Genomic DNA, 17,777 nt, shown 5'->3' on the forward strand with positions numbered 1-17,777 from the left:
TTCATCTGTTTCTGTAAAAAAATATTCCTTTGCTGAAGGCATTTTACCTAAAACTTGAGTAAGTTAAGGTTAACGGTTGGTTTTCGACTCATCTATATGGTTCAGCGACAATATAATTGTTTTTTTTTCGATTTCTATTTCAATAACTGTTGAACTTAATCTATGATCAATACCACTACACACAGAAAATAGATTAGAATAATTTTGCCGTTTGAAGCAATAAATTACAAAAATGGCCGAATTTAACAGCACATATTTTTGTTCCAAATATGCTAATTTTTTCTCCGTGTCGGTTAGAACCAGCACAATTCGAATTCGGAATGTTTGTCAAATTCCTGCCAACTGCCACGCAATACTCGCCAGCGTCAAATGTCTTACCGACACCACCAGAAATATTCTTTCTACAACTGTGGAACATTTGCATACATATCGTCCGTAGGGTTAACAACAGTTCCCACAGGTCAGGGATCACAACCTAACCGAGCTGAAAAAGAAAAAAAAAACAACTTCAAAATACCCAACCCAATCCATCGAAGCAGGCAGGCAAGAATTCCGATAGAGGTAAACAAAACCGTAAGTACTTTCAGACAGACGGCTTGTTTTTTGTCGCCACGGCAATTTATTTACTTCGCACTCGCGGGCCCACTTCATTTGCATATGTTCGAAGAAAGACAGAAGTGCGGATTTCTGATTTGAAGATACCGAGTTACCGTACACCAAAAATATCTTCTGGTGTTCCAGAGCCACTTTTGGGCAATTGTATCAATGAGTGGAGCCGACTTCAGACATGCATTATCTTAACAATAGAAGCAAAAAAAAATGTATAAATACTTATTTACTTCTAGTGTACTGTTGTATGGGATTTTTTTTTCGTGACATTTCCATTACCAGTCAGTCGCACGCCACGGCTTAACAGACACAAAATCGAATATTATTACCTGCTTCCGTTCGGTGCCTTCCGTCAAACCATGCCGTGTCGAGGACGGAGCCAATCCTCCTCCAATACATATCATGTTACCGGCCCGCTTCTGAGCCGGTCGTAGACCGAAGCACTATTACGGCACGCTCTATATACCACCAACCACCGCCGCCGTACCGCGTCCAACCCCAGCCAGCCCAGTACAGACAAGCGGTCGCGGTCGTATTCCAAGGAGTTAGCGAAGTGCGTCCAAATAAACATGGAAAATGAGAGAATTACCGACGGCGAGTTCGAATGACAAAGTAAGCGATCGATGACGTTTTTAGTTTTCACAATAACGTGTATTGTGGTTTTTGTTTTGGTGTACAACGTGCGCCGCCGCTGTTGCTGTCAACTGCAACTGTGTGGTTCGTTGATGTGTGCGTTAATGCCTCGAGGAAGCCATAAATTTCAAGCAATCGAAGTAGGTCTATAATAGGTTTTTTGTTTGTTGCTTTGGCTGGAAGTTAGTAGAATGCTATAATTCCAGCAGTCGCAATAAAGTGCGACGACAAAATAAAATTTTTACCAAACAAAATCTCTCAATCCTTCTGTCAAATAAACTCCAGTATATTTGTAGTTTCTTTATTAACTCAGCTAGCAATCAATCACGAATGTGCTGTTTACATTACTAAAAAAAGTCATTCACTTCAACTACCCTCTTCAGCACATCAGAAAACCTTTTCAACCTCTTGCCGAGATTAGTAGGCACTGTACGACGAGCAAATTGTGTACACAGAACCCTATTCAGTGGCATGTAGTAAACAATGTTTGTGTGTACGTGTATGCTTTTTTCCGCAAGCTCCAACCATCAACCATTCTCAGACCGCGTCTTCCGTCTGTCACCATTCGCCGGCATCTTCGTAATCGCAATCGTTTTCGACTTCACCCACTTATCGTGTTCACTGTCGAGATTATACCTAGTTGCAGTAGATTGCTGCCTTACGGTCGGTCGGTGCAATACAAAAGTAGGTAGGGTGATTTGTCTATCTTGACCCCGTTGAATAGATAGGATGCCAAAATATTTCGTTGGTAATTGGATGCGTTGAGTTGTGATTATCTAATAAGAGTTGCTTAAGAAATAATAAGCAGGTCTTAATACCAATCCGGCCCATATTAAAACCCCAACAGCATGATGCCATCATTGCTGGTTCCCCATCTCCATGGGAAGGATGAAGAATAGGGTATATGGGAAGATGTTTCACCTACTTAACGGAAGGAAGAAGAGTCACAGAGTTGAAGCAATGTGAAATATAAAGCAAAGTTTGCTATCTAATTATTGAATTTGTCCTGGAGTACACGATCAATCGAAAGAAAAAGATCTCATTTAGTTTCTGAGTTTTTTGAGCTCTAGGCAGCCGGTTACCGAGAGTATCCTATCATACCAATCCAAAGGCATTTCTTCTTCCGCCTAGATTATCCCGATAACGCAGTGGATAGCTTCGTACATCCGATGACTCCAAACTTTTAGAAGATCGGCTGAAAAACTGAAAGGTCGCTAGAAATCATGAAATCCTGTGCTTCTCAACGACCTTATGACCTCGATTTTCAGCTCTCGAATAGCTTTTAGTACTTCGTCTAGTGTTAGTGCTCCTTCCATCTGGCTGCCAGTATTTAGATGATAATATCGCTAATTGCTCGTCAGAGAAAAAAATAGTCAGACTGTAATTATTGATATTAGGGTAAAGTGCCTATTTTCACCATACTAAGCAGGGTGTCTCACTAATTCATTAATTTCTCGGCCTACAATCAATGGAATGCGAAAAGATTGACATCAACAGCTTTGCTTCGTTGTTAAGAACCAATATAATAACACAAATGCGCTGAAAACATTAAAAATTCTCGTGTTTGAGCGCAACGAAAACTAGAATCGAATGCCCCTATTGTTGCGCTACCATTTGACTCAATGCGTTGAACAAAGATGGCAGACACTGCCGGCTTCAAATGGGCAGTGTGATAATAGAAACATGGCGAAAATGGGCTCATCACCTAGTATTTTTATCAGCCAACTTTACTATTAGTTGTACACGTTTTACATTTCTTACAAATGAAATGTATAGGATTCGCTCAAACTTTGAAAACTTTTTCCGAGGCCCGGAGGGCCGAGTCTCATATACCAATCGATTCAGCTCGACAAATTGAGACAATGTCTGTATGTGTGTGTATGTGTGTATGTATATATGTACAAAATGTCATGTAATTATCTCAGCAATGGATGAACCGATCTTAACGAAACTAGTTTCAAATAAAAGGCCTAACGTTACTATTTGACACTATTATTTTTGTTTTTCGATATGTTGTTTACTTTCTGAGATATGGGTGATCTTGTCAAAACAAGACGGGTTTTTAAGCAAATAACTTTCGAACAAAGCGATCACATCGCACAAGCTAGATAGGTCAAGTCGGTTCCGACAGCATGAAGTAACAAGTTACTTTACGCTTGTCCGGACATGCCGTAGACTCAGGTGATTCGCATTTCTAATGCTAAAAGATCTTGATTCCTACGGAAGCAGACAAAAAGTTAAGTCGCCGGTGAGCTCTAAGCTTGCATGTATGATCCTTCCACGCTTTTCTAAAACTTTCTCCCTTCAACTCCTTGCTCTCCCTTGAGTACTATGGCTCTTAATATTGAAAAATATACTTCACCTTCCAGTCCCTTGCTAATGAAATGCCGTAACAACTGTTGACACAAGTACAATGTTTCTTCTAACTTATCGTTGTCCATTTTTGCTCTATACTAAGTAAAATTTAATTGATGTTTCAATGGCAGTCACAATTAGTAGAGAGGCGTTGGATTTACTGTGTACAGAAACATTTGATCTACATTTTTGTCATACACATTACTGGGTAACAACAAATGAACACGAAGAAACGTATTTATTCGCAGAAAATTAAGACTTGTAATGTCAAGCATGCCTATATTTATATCAAGAGACACTTTCAATGGCGCTTGCGTTTCCAACAAATTAAATACTTATCCTGAAAAATTGAACCACTTCTTTTTCGTAATATTGGTTTATATAGGACTCATTTATCCATATTTCCTGAACGATAATTCCGAACGAAACAATATACACGCTATAAGGATGACTGGAAAGAGAGTACATTAATATCTACTGAATGCACGGCTTTTGTGCTATCGACAAAGCCTAGAAACTTCACACTATTTACATCAATGAAATGAAAATTTTGAAAATTCTACCTGTCTCATTCACGAATCGCATTTTTCTCTGTCGCTCTCTGTTTAAAGGGTTTGAAAGCATATGTGACCTTGTCTTACTTTGCTATTTCCAATTGCGCATATTTACGTAATCAGCAGAAAACGCTTCTTTTGCGAATATGTAACCAAAATGACAACTTTGAACTCCATAACAAATTGAACGTTCCAGGTTCCTGATAACTAATTAAGGTCCATCAATAAAGTAGAAATACCAGATAATCGTAAACGACGCCGCCAAGACAATAACAACGAAAACAAAAAGGTTAAAAGAAAAAAGAATGAAAACTTTAGAAAGTTGATTGCATATTAATCAGCCATTTCTGATACAATAGTTCTCAAATTCGTATAATCCGGTTTATTCATTTTACTTTGTTCAAAAATTGTTTTTAATTTCATTCTAAATAGTCAATTTTTTCAGTTTCTTCATTTTATGAATTTTATTCGTCTTGTTTATTTTATTCATTTTTAATATTTGTCTAGTTTTAAGTATATGATTTTTGCATATTAATTATTTATTTCATTCAGCATTCTTTTTATTCATTTTGTTCATTTGGGTGCATTTATTCTATTTTATTTATTTCATTATTTGGCTTCACTTTAATCAGTTTTTTTTGCACATTTTATTCATATCATTCATTTAACTTATCTTATTCATTGTTTTCTTTCTATACATACTCTTTGTTTTTTTCCAGTTCATACATGTTTTTAGTTTCTTCATTTCAAAAATTTGACTATTTTTCAGATTTATTCGTTTTATCCAAATTATTTATTTGACACATTTTATTTTTTCAATTAATTTATAACTTTTTAAAATCGTCTTATTCATTTTAATCAATTCATTTTCTTCTTCTTTTTATTCATTTAATCAATTCTATTCGCTTCGTGATTTTCTATAGACTCTTTGCGCCCGGTCTTGCGAAGTGTCGGGGATTACGTCCAGAAGGACTGTCAAAACGTTTTTTTTTCCTTTTTGGTTGCGTTTTTTACGATTCGCGGGTCTGTATAAAGAGTCCAAAATTTTGTAAGTCGATGGGATGTAGTTTGCTTCCATTGAGAGTAACCTTGGGAATATTGGATTGAGAAGGGATTCTCTGCATCGGTCTATATCAGCGGTTCTGAAGCATTTTCGTGCCTCGGGCCCCTTAGAAATCACCCTGCGATGTTGTGGACCCCCACGGTTAAACATTGCTGTCAATATATAATTTTCAGTCTGTTGGGAAGCAAGACTTGATTTTTTATATCCACTCGGAGGGGATATTTTGCTTCGCGGACCCGACGGCGACTTCTCGGCCCCCTTTCAAGGTACCTTTCAATACTTAAAATTAGGGTTTTCATTTGGGATGAACCATGAAAAATAAAAACAAACATTACCATACCCCAGCGCGAATTCATCGTGAGATAGCATAACATCGCGCGTGAATAATAGTTACAAAAGCCGGCTTGTTCCTCATGACTGTATAAAGAAAGTATATCGTGGCTGTTGTGCTATCTTATGACAAGCGCCATTTTGCACAATTCGAGAAAAACGATTTTTAAAGTTTGAGATAGAATATCATGAAACTTATAAATGGTAGAAACAATTCAGAGAAGACAATTGATGCTTCTACCTATTCTGTACTAATCTCTCAAATATTACGAAGATCGGTTGACTATGTTGCGAGTTTTCACTAAAAATATAAACAAAAGTCGCACTCACACGTGTCATAGGTGTGTATTGATGAAAAAATTTGTATGACGTGTCATAATCTTGCATGGAAAATTTTCCAAAGAAAAAATCACCGATTATGAACTTTAATTCATATCTTTGGCTTCATTTGGTCTATAAACAATCGGTTAGATGCATTTTGAAGGAAATGAGTCAGGGAATCTAGAAAAAATAGTTATTTTTAGTTACAGTGTTGCCAAATAGGCAATATTTCCAGTTTAAAGCTAAAACTGCGCTTTTCTCCCAATACATGTATTTTTCTTTTGAAAATTATTATGCCATTGTGTTCCTACGACATTTTTACACATAAAAGCAACTAAAATTTTATTATAACTTGAGTCAATCCCAAGATATAATGATTTGAAGCAAGAAACTCACAATTTCTAATCACTTTTCTTGCTATATTTCATTAATCAAGCAAAATTTCAAAATTCTGGAAACGCCATCTTGTAGAGATTCGTTAGACGAGTAATGTGGCATATCTAACTCAGTTTACCCCAAAATGGCGTTTGTCATAAGATAGCACAACAGCGACGATATATGCTTATATCGCGATTTAACCTCGATAATTATACTAAGATAGTAAGATAGTAATATTCAGTCAAGTAACAACTTTTCCATTACGACGGGTATCTCCGGAGAGTTAAGACAATCGTATCATATTCTATGTTATTGTTCTAAGATTTTCGATCTTCGTCGGAGTAAAGAAACTTGAAAGTTCCCTTGTCTTATAAAAATATTTGTTCAATCAAAGAAAAGCAATACTCCCGATGGCCGGCTGTCCGGAGTTTAAGTTGCATATCTTTAAGCCTAGAATTCCCAAATTAATACAACAAACGATAAATCTTCTTGAAATTCTCGGCAGCCGGCTGCCCAGAGCAATTATTAACTTATAACGCTTCTGAGAGTCGCATAGATTGTATCACATACCAAGGTGAATCCAGATTTATGTAACTATGTATCCCATCCCACTAACAAAACCTCCTTTCCGTGGTAACCGTGGAGATGCAGAGGTATACACGGTCTCCATAACAACGGTTATCACACTAACATTTCCTTCCTTCCCCGATGACTGTAAGGACGTGGCCGGCGCCGTTATTGACACTTCAAAATTTGAAACTCTCGAAACGTGCACACTGAGGATGGGAAGCTACTCCCAGGCTCCATTCGTTGGTTCTTTGTGCAATTTCGCTTGTTCTGGTCAATCACGGAGTAGCAACTACGAATTGTACGGTCATCATGCTCATGCTCATGCTCATTTAATCAATTCTATTCGCTTCGTTTATTTGGTTCGTTTGTTTTATTTATTCATTTCATTCAATTCATTTACTATTTTACTAGTTTTATTCTTTTCATTCATTCCAATCGTTTTATTCTTTTTATACATTTCATTTATTTGTTTCATTACTTTCACTGGATTCATCAAATTCGTTCTATCCATTTGCTTAATTTGTTTCATTTGATTCATTTTATTCTTTTGATTCATTTTGTTCATTCTTTAATTTTAATAATTTCATAATCAGTCATTTCACTTATTCATTTTATTTTATTTGTTAGTTTGAGTCAATTTAATTTATTCAATTAATTTTATAACTATTTTTAAATATTGACTAGTTTTTCATATAATGAGCTAATCCAATTTGATTTATGTATTTTATAAATTTGATTTATATAAATCATCGGACTCATTTTATGAATTTTAAAACATTTTGTTTTGCATTTTTTGCTTTATTTTTTTATTTGTTTCGTTTTATTGATTTTCTATATTCTATTCAGTTTTTTGAGGTTTTATTCGTGCAGGACCAGAAACTGCAAACTAATAAAAGAGTTCTGCAAATTAATTAATGATCCAACAGTGACATGTGTAAGAAATGTCTCATCTCACTGCTAGGTGGATTAGGTTGTTTTTTTTTTTTTTATTAAAAATGGTCTTTACGTTGCGTTGCGTTGTGGCGATGATTTTGGTGGATTGCACACTGACTTCATCATGTTTGACTGCTGATTATCTAATAAGGGTTGCTTAGAAAGTGGTAAGTAGGAATTCAATCAGACCCATATTAAAACCTCAACATCATTATAGCCATCATTGCCGGTCGCTTCCATCTCCATCGTTCACGGGGAAGGATAAAGGATAAGGTAGACGGGAAATGTTGATGCTCTACCTACTTAACGGAAGGTAGACGATTCATCAGGCTCTTCCATAGGTGTCGCGGAGTTGGTAGTTTGGAAAGGTAGAAGATCTAGGATTCGCTCCAACCAAGCGATGCGACTTGTTAAGCATAGTTTATTAGGTAGTTGTTTAGTAAGTCTTCGAGTACATGATCACTCGAAAAAGAAAAGATCTTGTTTTGTTTTTAGTTCTTTTTAACCCTTGTGAAGGCAAGCTGAAATTCTAACGCTAAAAAGCAAGCCGGGCCTCTAAGGCCCGGTAAAATTTTATACCCTCTTACAGTAAAAGCACGAAAAATCCAAAGCATATTGATCAATTTTATTCAGAAATACAAATTTTTTACGTGCTTGAATAATTTCTCTATTTTAATTTATTGGAAAATGTAGAATAGACTGTGAAAAAAAAACAACATATAAGCGAAAAATGAAAAACTGGTAGATTATTTCAGAATATTTTAAATGATTCAAAACTAAAGCTCACGCCTGTAATTAATAGCTATACTATGTACTAATAAAGTCAAATTCTCATACAATACGAATCCCCGATGAATACTCACCCTTGGGATTAGTTAGAGTAAGCATTGGGTGAAGCCAAAAGCTACAATATGTACCACTTTTCGAATGTGTCGAGTAATATCTTATTTTACCATAGGCTAAAAATGGAGAACTTTGTCCTTGGAAAATTTTCACTTCATTTTCTGGCAAGAAAAAATTCAAAACAATTCAAACTTGTTCGGATGCTTCTGGTTTACTCACAAGAATTTTTAAGTTTGTATGCAAAAATTTATGAAATATTGGCAATAAATTCAGTAAATAATGTCAGTATCATCTTATCTGGCCAATCCTCAGCTATAACCGAAGATGAAAGGATTAACATTGCAGAAGGCTGCAAATTCATTCGACTTTGTGATAAAAACATTTTGTAATATAATGTTAAATGCTGCCTAACTTTCTCGCACATGCTTAGAATAGGACATTTTCAAAAAATTTCCATATATGTCACCATAGAAACTTCAAAACACTTGTGAGTGAACTAGAGCTATAGGAAAAAGCTCATAAGTGACATATAGTTTATAGAGCTAATTCACACTTGATTTAGCAGTGTTTCAAAAAAGTTCAAAAAATTTGCCGGTCTAATGCACAGTCCTGGGTGCATTGGAAAGCGTTTACATGAGAAAAAATACATGACACAAATAAATAATAAATGTGTTTTAACTTAATCAAAGATAAATTCGTCAAAGCTTAGAAAATATTTGTGAAAACTTAAATGAATCCATCAAAATTGTTTTTGGATTCAAACATACGTGCCAGGCGCATCATTTGCATCACCAATATGCACAAATGATGTCGAAATACCTAGCGGGCCTGCTAGGCCCCCTGTCTTTTTGTGCATGTAAAAAGTTTATACGAATCTATGAAGCACACCATATGTGATATTTCCGTAATATCTTACTTTTTTCGGTGAATTTTAGCATCAGTTAATGGAATTTCCATGCTCAAGCTCTTACTGCATACATAACGCTTTGTAACTAAGAAATCGATAGCCGCCGGGCCTGGGAGACCCGCGTGCCTTTTTGAGGGTTAAACTCTAGGTAGCCGGCTACCGAGAATATCCCATGTTTTCTAACCAAAAGCAGTTTGCGTAGACCGTTATTTCACAAAAATGTATAGTTCGTGGGAATCGAGTACTGATACACAACCATGCACTGCTAGGCCCCATGGAAAACTGACTCAGACATCACTTCGTTAAAAACTTAATAACTTCTTTTAACAAAGCCGGATTGACTAGCAGTCTTCGACAAAGTTGTAGACAATTAAATTATCTTTCTTATTTTCACTTACAGTGATAATACGATGCATACAGTGCCACGCAGCGGCAAAAATGCGAGTTAGTGGGTTTTCTCCATGTAAATTGTCGAAAAATCTCATAAAAACTTCAGGCACGTTGGTCCGGTAGCTAGACTTGTCCGATTTGCTTCAAATTTGGTGCAAGAGCTCCTGGTTAGACTAGAAATCGACTCAGGGGTGGGCCGATTGAGTTTTCAAAAATTCATTATTTTTCTGGGCAGTCTATTCTACAGCTTAATTGAAACTCCACACGGAACATGGCGCCCACTTGCCATTCTAATCTCTTTAGTAAAAACTATGCTATCTCACCGTTTGACGGCTTTTATTAAGAATGGTATCTAGACTATTTAGTTCCACTTGCACTAGGTTTCAGCTGCGCATCTCTGTGCTCAAAATGCATAGAGAATCTAAGATGATATGTAAGTTTGACGGGATAAAACAAGATGTAAAACGTTATTTTGCAATGTCAAATTATATATATGTCGGATCATTAGATTTCGTTATTTCGACTCTACGATATAAATATTTATTAGATTGGAAGCCTTCGAAAGATATCACCAGAGGAACAAAAATCAATGGAGTTCGACCATTGTGAATGATTCCCTTAAGCAGTTTTTTTGTCGACGTGTCACCATTCAAATAGCCAAATTTTCGAACGCTGGCAAAGGAGGTTGCGGTAGAGGTCCAGCACCATACCGTTTCTTGGTAGAACCGGTCTCTTGGTATCTTTTAATGGAACGATACATAAATCTTCTACAAAATCTTAAATTAACCATCTCCCGAACGATTTCCGTATTTGATTTTCCTGCTGTGAACAAAGCAATCATTGCGCATCATTCCTTCTAGATCCATTTTTCCATTTCTACTACTAATTACACGGTGCTACAAAATAAAAGAAAGAATGTACTTTTCAGATAACAATCTGTTAAAGGTTGTAGATCTGATCAAATACAACACAAAATAACGTTTGATCAATTTTATATAACCTCAAAATCTTGATTAATAGCAAAAGAGCGATTCTTCAGGACTTTCGGCGCTAAAAAATTTTCAACGTGGTCATGGCAAGTGACGTTCGTAGGATTGTTATTCAATCTTTAAATCTTTCGCGAAATGATTAAAATTGACTTTTTAATCGAAAAACACTGAAAATGACACAAAAATCAACACGAAATTGCTTCTTTCAGTACACTCAGGGTATAAATTTATAGATTATTGTCACCTTCCATAGTTTGACATATTGTATTTAAGTCCCTAAAGCACATTTTAGGCCAATAAAACATTTGGATTTTTCAAAAATTCTACAATGATGTAACCCCTTAATCAGATTTAGGATAAAGGTAGACTGGATTAGTGTACATACTTTTAAACACACTTTTACAAGGGCGAATTTAAACGTTTTTTTTTAATTTCACAAAAGCCTTAAATTGTTTTGATAGGGCAGAATGTAGTACAAAAATAGCATTATTTGTACTGGCATAGTGAAAAATGTCAAATCCGACTGAGAAAGCATCGAGTCTGCGACTTCAAGAAGTGAAGCAGTCATTTTTGGAGGCTTCCATGTAGATCTGTCCGTTGATTGTACCAGATGTTGTAAAGAACTGCATATTTACCACATCTGCGGATCGCTTGCCAAACGAAGATTTTATAGCGAATCGAAATATTGGAGTGACGTTTGAGGTGGTCCGTTGCCAACCTGGTCTTGCAGTGCCTCATTTTCTGACCGCCATCATCACTCCGCTTGATTGTCTTGATTATATGGGATTCAGTGAGATGCGCGATTCCGAGCTGCTTGTTACCCACACGCTAAGGAGTTTTGAGTGCGACTACTTTTTACAATACATTTAGAATCACTTTGTATTCATCCTAATTTCGGGGCTCCCAAAATCACTGGGCCCCTAGGTCTGACCCAGTGTGCCCATGCGTAAAGACGGTACTGTCGCGTGTTATCTCACCGTATAGCGACCAACTCGTATATGCGTATATAAATGGGTACCAGTATGTTTAATAGATTTGAATGAGAAAAAATTCGAAAGGACCCCACCTAATTTCATATTCGAATCAAATGCGCTGCACAAAGATGACCAATACTGCTCTAACCATGTACACAGTGCAAAAGTACATACATTTCGAAAAAGTTCAATAATTCTGCTCGGAGTGGAACGAAATTTGTAGAAAACAATAGGTTTGTTCCAGTACCAAAAGAAACTTGAAGTACTCTGGAGCAAAGAGGGAAAAAATCGTTCTTCTCTTTTTTCTTCTTCTGGTAGTAAACCGGAGTAAAAAGGAGCAAGTAGTTTTGCTCCTGTTTGCTCCGGAGCAGGTTCCGTTTACTGAAACAAGCGTAATCTTACCTGAAATATTGGAAAATAGAGTAGGGACTCTATTGTCAATAAGCTGTCAACAGGCATTTGTGTTTGTGGTGGTTTTAATGTGCTCATCACAGCATGCTATGCGTTTGACTGACATCTTAGCCTCTTACGTTTGTTTAAAAAATCTTAAAAGTGCCGGATAACACTAACGTGCCACAACAAGGGCCCAGAAATAATTGCGGTAAGTTTTGCATTCATTTTGATGGACGACTAGACCTCTAAGAAACAGTATTCCAAAACAATTCCAGGTCTACGATATCATACTACCATCGTTGGGGAAGATGTAAGCGATGCGTTTTTTTAGTTTTATTTGGTGCGGTTGTATAGCGACAATTCGTCGCTGTTTTGCTATTTTATGACAAACGCCATTTTGGGGTAAACTGAATTAGATATACCACCTTACTTGTCCGAAAAATCTCTATAAAATGGTGCTTTCAGATTTTTGAAATTCTTCTTGGTTACTGAGATATAGCAAGAAACGTAATGAGAAATTGTATTTTTTTTATTTTTTAGAAATTGTGAGTTTTTTTAAAATAAAAATTCATGTGTTGGGAGAAAAATACAGTTTTACTTTTAAATTGGAAAAAATCATATATGGCAACACTATAAACAAAAATTACTATTTTTTTAGATTTCTTGATCAGTTTCCTTTAAAGTGCATTTCACCTATTGCATTAAGCCGAAGATATGAATAAAAGTTAAAAATTGCTGATTTATTTGTATAGAAAATTTTCCATTTACAATTATGACACGTCATTCAAATTTTGTGATCAATACACACATGTGACTCGTGTGAGACCGACTTTTGTTTCGTAATATTTGAGAGATTAATACAGAATAGATAGAAGTATAAATTGTCTTCTCTGAAATGTTACTACCATTTATAAGTTTCAACTTATTGAATCTCAAACTTTAAAAATCGTTTTTCTCGAAATGTGCTAAATGGCGCTTTTCATAAGATAGCACAACAGCGACAAATTGGGCTCAGTCCAGGTGATGTTAGTTGCGAAATACTTGCTGAACGGCGTCACTCTGCTTCTAACTAGAATACATATCATAGTAACCATCACATAATTGTTTATTTTATGTTTCTTAGCACCGGTTGTCAAGGGTGTTTTTTCAAAACTTCTTTTCATTAGCGTGAAGTGAAGAAAATCTAATCAAACGAACGAATCGTTCGTATTACCGATGGATCTGAGACCCATATGGTAGGATCAATCAAACGAATGGATCGTTCTGACTATGGGGACGTGGGTCCCATTCTTGACAAACCAATCAAACGAACGGATCTTTCTGATTACGATTTAACTCACGAAATAAATTACACTGAATTTCAGTTTTATCCACTTACTAGGGACATTTTGTCAAAGTATTTTTTCTTCCCAACTAGTAATGGAAAAACTGAACTCTGAGGAAATTCTTGAATACTCCGCGTATTATTGAAGCTCCCGCTCGTCGCCAATTTACTAGTCCATACTCAAGACGTCAGATACGACCGACAGCGCAGCGCCTCACTGAATGATGATTGATGAGCAATACATTTCTTAGCCTACTTGATCATATCTGTAGATACTACACTGACTATTGGCGCTGTTCTGTTCTTGCACATGAGAACCGAGCCTTAAAACTCGTTGCTATAACAACCAGCATAAGCACGTGAATGTAGAGGCATTCCTTTAAGGGGAGGTTCTCATTCTAAATTTTCAAAAATTTGATTTTTTTTCTTTGCATGTTTTGAAAGGTTTTGGCCATTGTTTGAAGTGACGTCCTGACTGTCATGGGACGCTATCGGCACGAGACGCGCGCCTCAAGGAGAAACCTTTTTTATGGCATTATGCGCGTTCCCAGAATGCTTCGCGTTGCACTGTACATTAGGGTAGGACCTAGGACGGGACGTGCAAAGTGAAACAAAGTGCGAACCGGACCTTTCTTGATGATTTTAATTTTCTTGGAATGGACAGTGTCTGGGTAGTACTGTAATATCCTGGCTATATACAAGGTGTTTTTAGAAAACATATTTTACATGTTGCTTAGATGCATGTAGATGGACACAAAAAAAGGAAAAATTCACCGACGGCACGAGCAATTTTAATATTCGGCTCAACAGTTATGGCTAATGTTGCTTTACACAATTCAGACAAACGATAACATAATTCATGTCATGTTTGAGCTCTATTATTTTCGGCACAAATCAGTACCTCATCGGAAGAAATCTATGCCGCATCGGCACAACACTATCATCGGCATTTGCTTGAAATTATTTAGCAAGTGAATTTTTCCCTGCAAAATAACATCAATATCGAGAGGGAAAAAGAAGACCGTCCCAGGGTAGGACAAAAATTAGTGCAACTTTTGGATACCATTTGGGTGCAAATTCTTAGCTCGATCAAAGTTTACATAGGATTTCGTATGGGGAAACTGACTTAAACAAAATAATTCCCCCAGGAGTCGCCTATCGCTTCCTAAATATAAACCGATGCATGGTTTTCATAGCAAATTTAACAAAGAAACAATGTCTCGAAGACCACCAAACGATCTGATGTTGGTGGAAAAAGTTATAAGGCAGAAACCGGTTGATGCTCTGACTATTGATAAAATTCACTATTTGTGTTTCTGTAAAAGTCCTGTCACTAAGTTAGTGTCGGATTCTGATGAGACAAAGTCACGTAAATTTCATAACTAATTTAGTTGTAGTCTTTTTGTTTTTTCACGCAAAGATAATTTTAAGCAATTTCCTAGTGGGGTCTCCAAAAAATAGTTTTTATCTAAATTTTTCTCCACTAAGGAGAAATATAGCGTAGTACGGACCATCGTATTTTCTACAGTAATTCATATAATTTCTGGGAACCTTCCTACATGGCTAGAACTCTTAGTTCATGACATGCCATACGTTACGTAGAAAACATTTTTGTGGGTATTTCAAAAGCACAATGAACGAAACGATAACGATATCTTGGAATAACCGAGCTTTGCCTTGATGGAAAAGTGATTGTAATTTGGTGACATAAAATCGCACTGCTATTTCAATAACAAAGCTGCATGGAAACCGGTCAGAACACTAGCAGAAGGACTCTCAGTGCGAAGTAATACAAATACCCTCCAGATCAATCACATTAAACCTAATAAATCAAACTTTGCGTTTTTACTTTTGAGCTTAAATGGGTACGGATTAGTTATAGAACTTGCGTTTCGACTTCGTCTCATCATAATTCGACACTAACTTAGTGACAAAACTAGGCTAGTGCCGAATTCACGCTAGCTGTTAAAATGAAAACACTATTTTTGTTTCTGAGTAAACCTCTAATACTCCGCAGTATTGATGTTCCACAAGAAAAGGGATACGAATGGTTTCTAGGTCTTTCAACGGAGGAACACCCACCTGTAGTAGCATATCTTTTCTAAGCAATGAAAAGAACTATGGGATGAACAATATGACCAACAACAAGCGCGATGAGTTGGATTTGCTTCGTGTCACCTGCTAACCGCAAACAAAAGCAAAACGCGGAAGTCGACAGCTCCCCAAGTCAGCATTAGCGTGACACACATAATTGCTAGATGCAAACCAGAGATGCAGCAGAACAACACGGACTAATAACTGTAACTTGAAGCCATACACATCGACATACCTAAACTGTTCGACAAGCGGTTCTGTACATAAAGCACCCCGTAATCAGCGCGTTTCGCTAATAGGCAGTTATTTAGTAGGCAGGCAAACGGGCCTCTAACAGCCTGTTAATCATTTGGCACATTTTTATCGTACCACAACGATAAGGCAATCATTTTTTTTGCTAATATATCAACGATGGCGGTTACAGCGCTACACTCTAGTCTATGTCAATGTTTTACCCGTTTGTCTGTGGTTGAACGGTGCGCCTCCTATCAGGCCTACTATAGATATAATTAAAGCAAACCTAAACCGCCCATAGTGCACCATGTGCCGCATTAAATACCCACATCCCAGCACCCCAGTAGTCTGTGGCATGACGACAAAAGGCGGTTGTCGTGACGACTTATTTAGCGTCTGCCGAGAATCAACGGAACACGTGACTGAAACGAACGGCGGAATTGGGGCGTTGGATGGGTGGCTTTGACTTTGTTTACGCTCTGCTAAGCTAATAGAATGGGTAGCGATGAGCAGAGTAACCCGCGAGAATCTACTGTGTCGAATAGCCTAGTTCTTTGCGATGTGTTTGCCAAAGCTAGGTTAAAAAAATATGTTTGACACAAAAATCATTGCAAAAATAATTTTTTCCGCAGCATTCCATACAAACTATATTGGGCTTCACGTTCTTCGTGACCTCCATCATGTAATTTATTACAACGTGCGCTTAAAGTCTTAATACAGTAAAAGTTACATCCAAGCACGCAATTCGTAATTGGATATTTTTGAAATGGACGATCCTTTGTCCCCTTGCTGTCATCCTCAATCATCCACCCGTTCGAGGGCAGGCAACATTCGGCACCAAAAAAGTATACACGCCTACGACCCAATTTCAGACACAATAATCGGTCTCCCCCTCCAACCCGACAACAACGGGAGACGGGGGAAACTAGTTCCTCGTATCTTTATATGTACCTATTATTTACTGGCTCTCATGGTAAATTAAACTTAATGGAAATTAATAGAAAATTTCTCGTCCTCCGTGAACCATCCTTCCACATCGGAAAGTTTATGAACAATTCACTAATATCCGGTTCGCCTGCCTCTTTCTCCACATTTTTTTCCACAGGAAGCAAGGGCTCATCAATCGTCCTTCGCACTCGAAGCAACCACGACCGACCGCATTGGAAAGGATGAACCAAACCAGGACAACATGCGACCTGGCGTTATAGGGCCTGGTGTGAGGACAACAATCGTCGACGGAGCGATCGACTAGTCGGTGGCGAGGTGAGTTTCTGTTCAATCGATAAAAACGGGCGTGGGATGGCATTGGCGGCTGTTGTTCAGAGGGACGGTGATGTAGCAACATTTCGTATATATGAAGAAATACTGAGCATACTTGCACAACTTGTGTTAATATCAATTATGGAATATATGGAACACTTTCTACAATTTCAAATTTCATTAGGGTAATTGAGGACCTTTGAATCGGTTTTTTAATCATCTAAACGAGTTTCAAGCATTTATTAGTGCTAGGCATGGCCCCTCAATTTTGTAGCCTGCCCTACTTCAGAATCAACCCGTGTTAGCTAACTGCCTTAACCTCCTGACGAAATACACTGCCATCCAAGTCACCAGGATTTTTTTTAATTCGTGACCAGGGTCGAAAGTTCTCATATCCATTCAATGAACGATGCAACTCAATGCATTTACTTTGTCTTTTCACTGCCTCCTTTGTTACTAAATAAATACAAAACACAACAATAAAGACTATGACTTTGAACATTCAATCTCGTTTTCAATTATAATCAGTAATTTTCGACCCTTATTTTAATTTTCATGAAATGAAATTATAGCTATGCAACTAGAAAATATCAAGCACGGGGAAGTGCTACTGTTTTCCAATA

At 37.1% G+C, this 17,777-nt stretch overlaps 1 protein-coding gene across 1 annotated transcript in view; it reads left to right on the top strand.

The window, feature by feature from the left end:
• The window catches only part of LOC131679417 (uncharacterized), a 183,377-nt gene that overhangs the window by 117,491 nt on the left and 48,109 nt on the right, over window positions 1–17,777 (top strand). The window contains exon 2 of the mRNA XM_058960148.1: window positions 17,000–17,157. The gene's annotated coding sequence lies outside the window, so the exon portion shown is untranslated. The remainder of the gene's footprint in view (window positions 1–16,999; window positions 17,158–17,777) is intronic.

Source organism: Topomyia yanbarensis, chromosome 2, assembly GCF_030247195.1.
Source record: "Topomyia yanbarensis strain Yona2022 chromosome 2, ASM3024719v1, whole genome shotgun sequence".
NCBI lineage: Eukaryota > Metazoa > Arthropoda > Insecta > Diptera > Culicidae > Topomyia > Topomyia yanbarensis.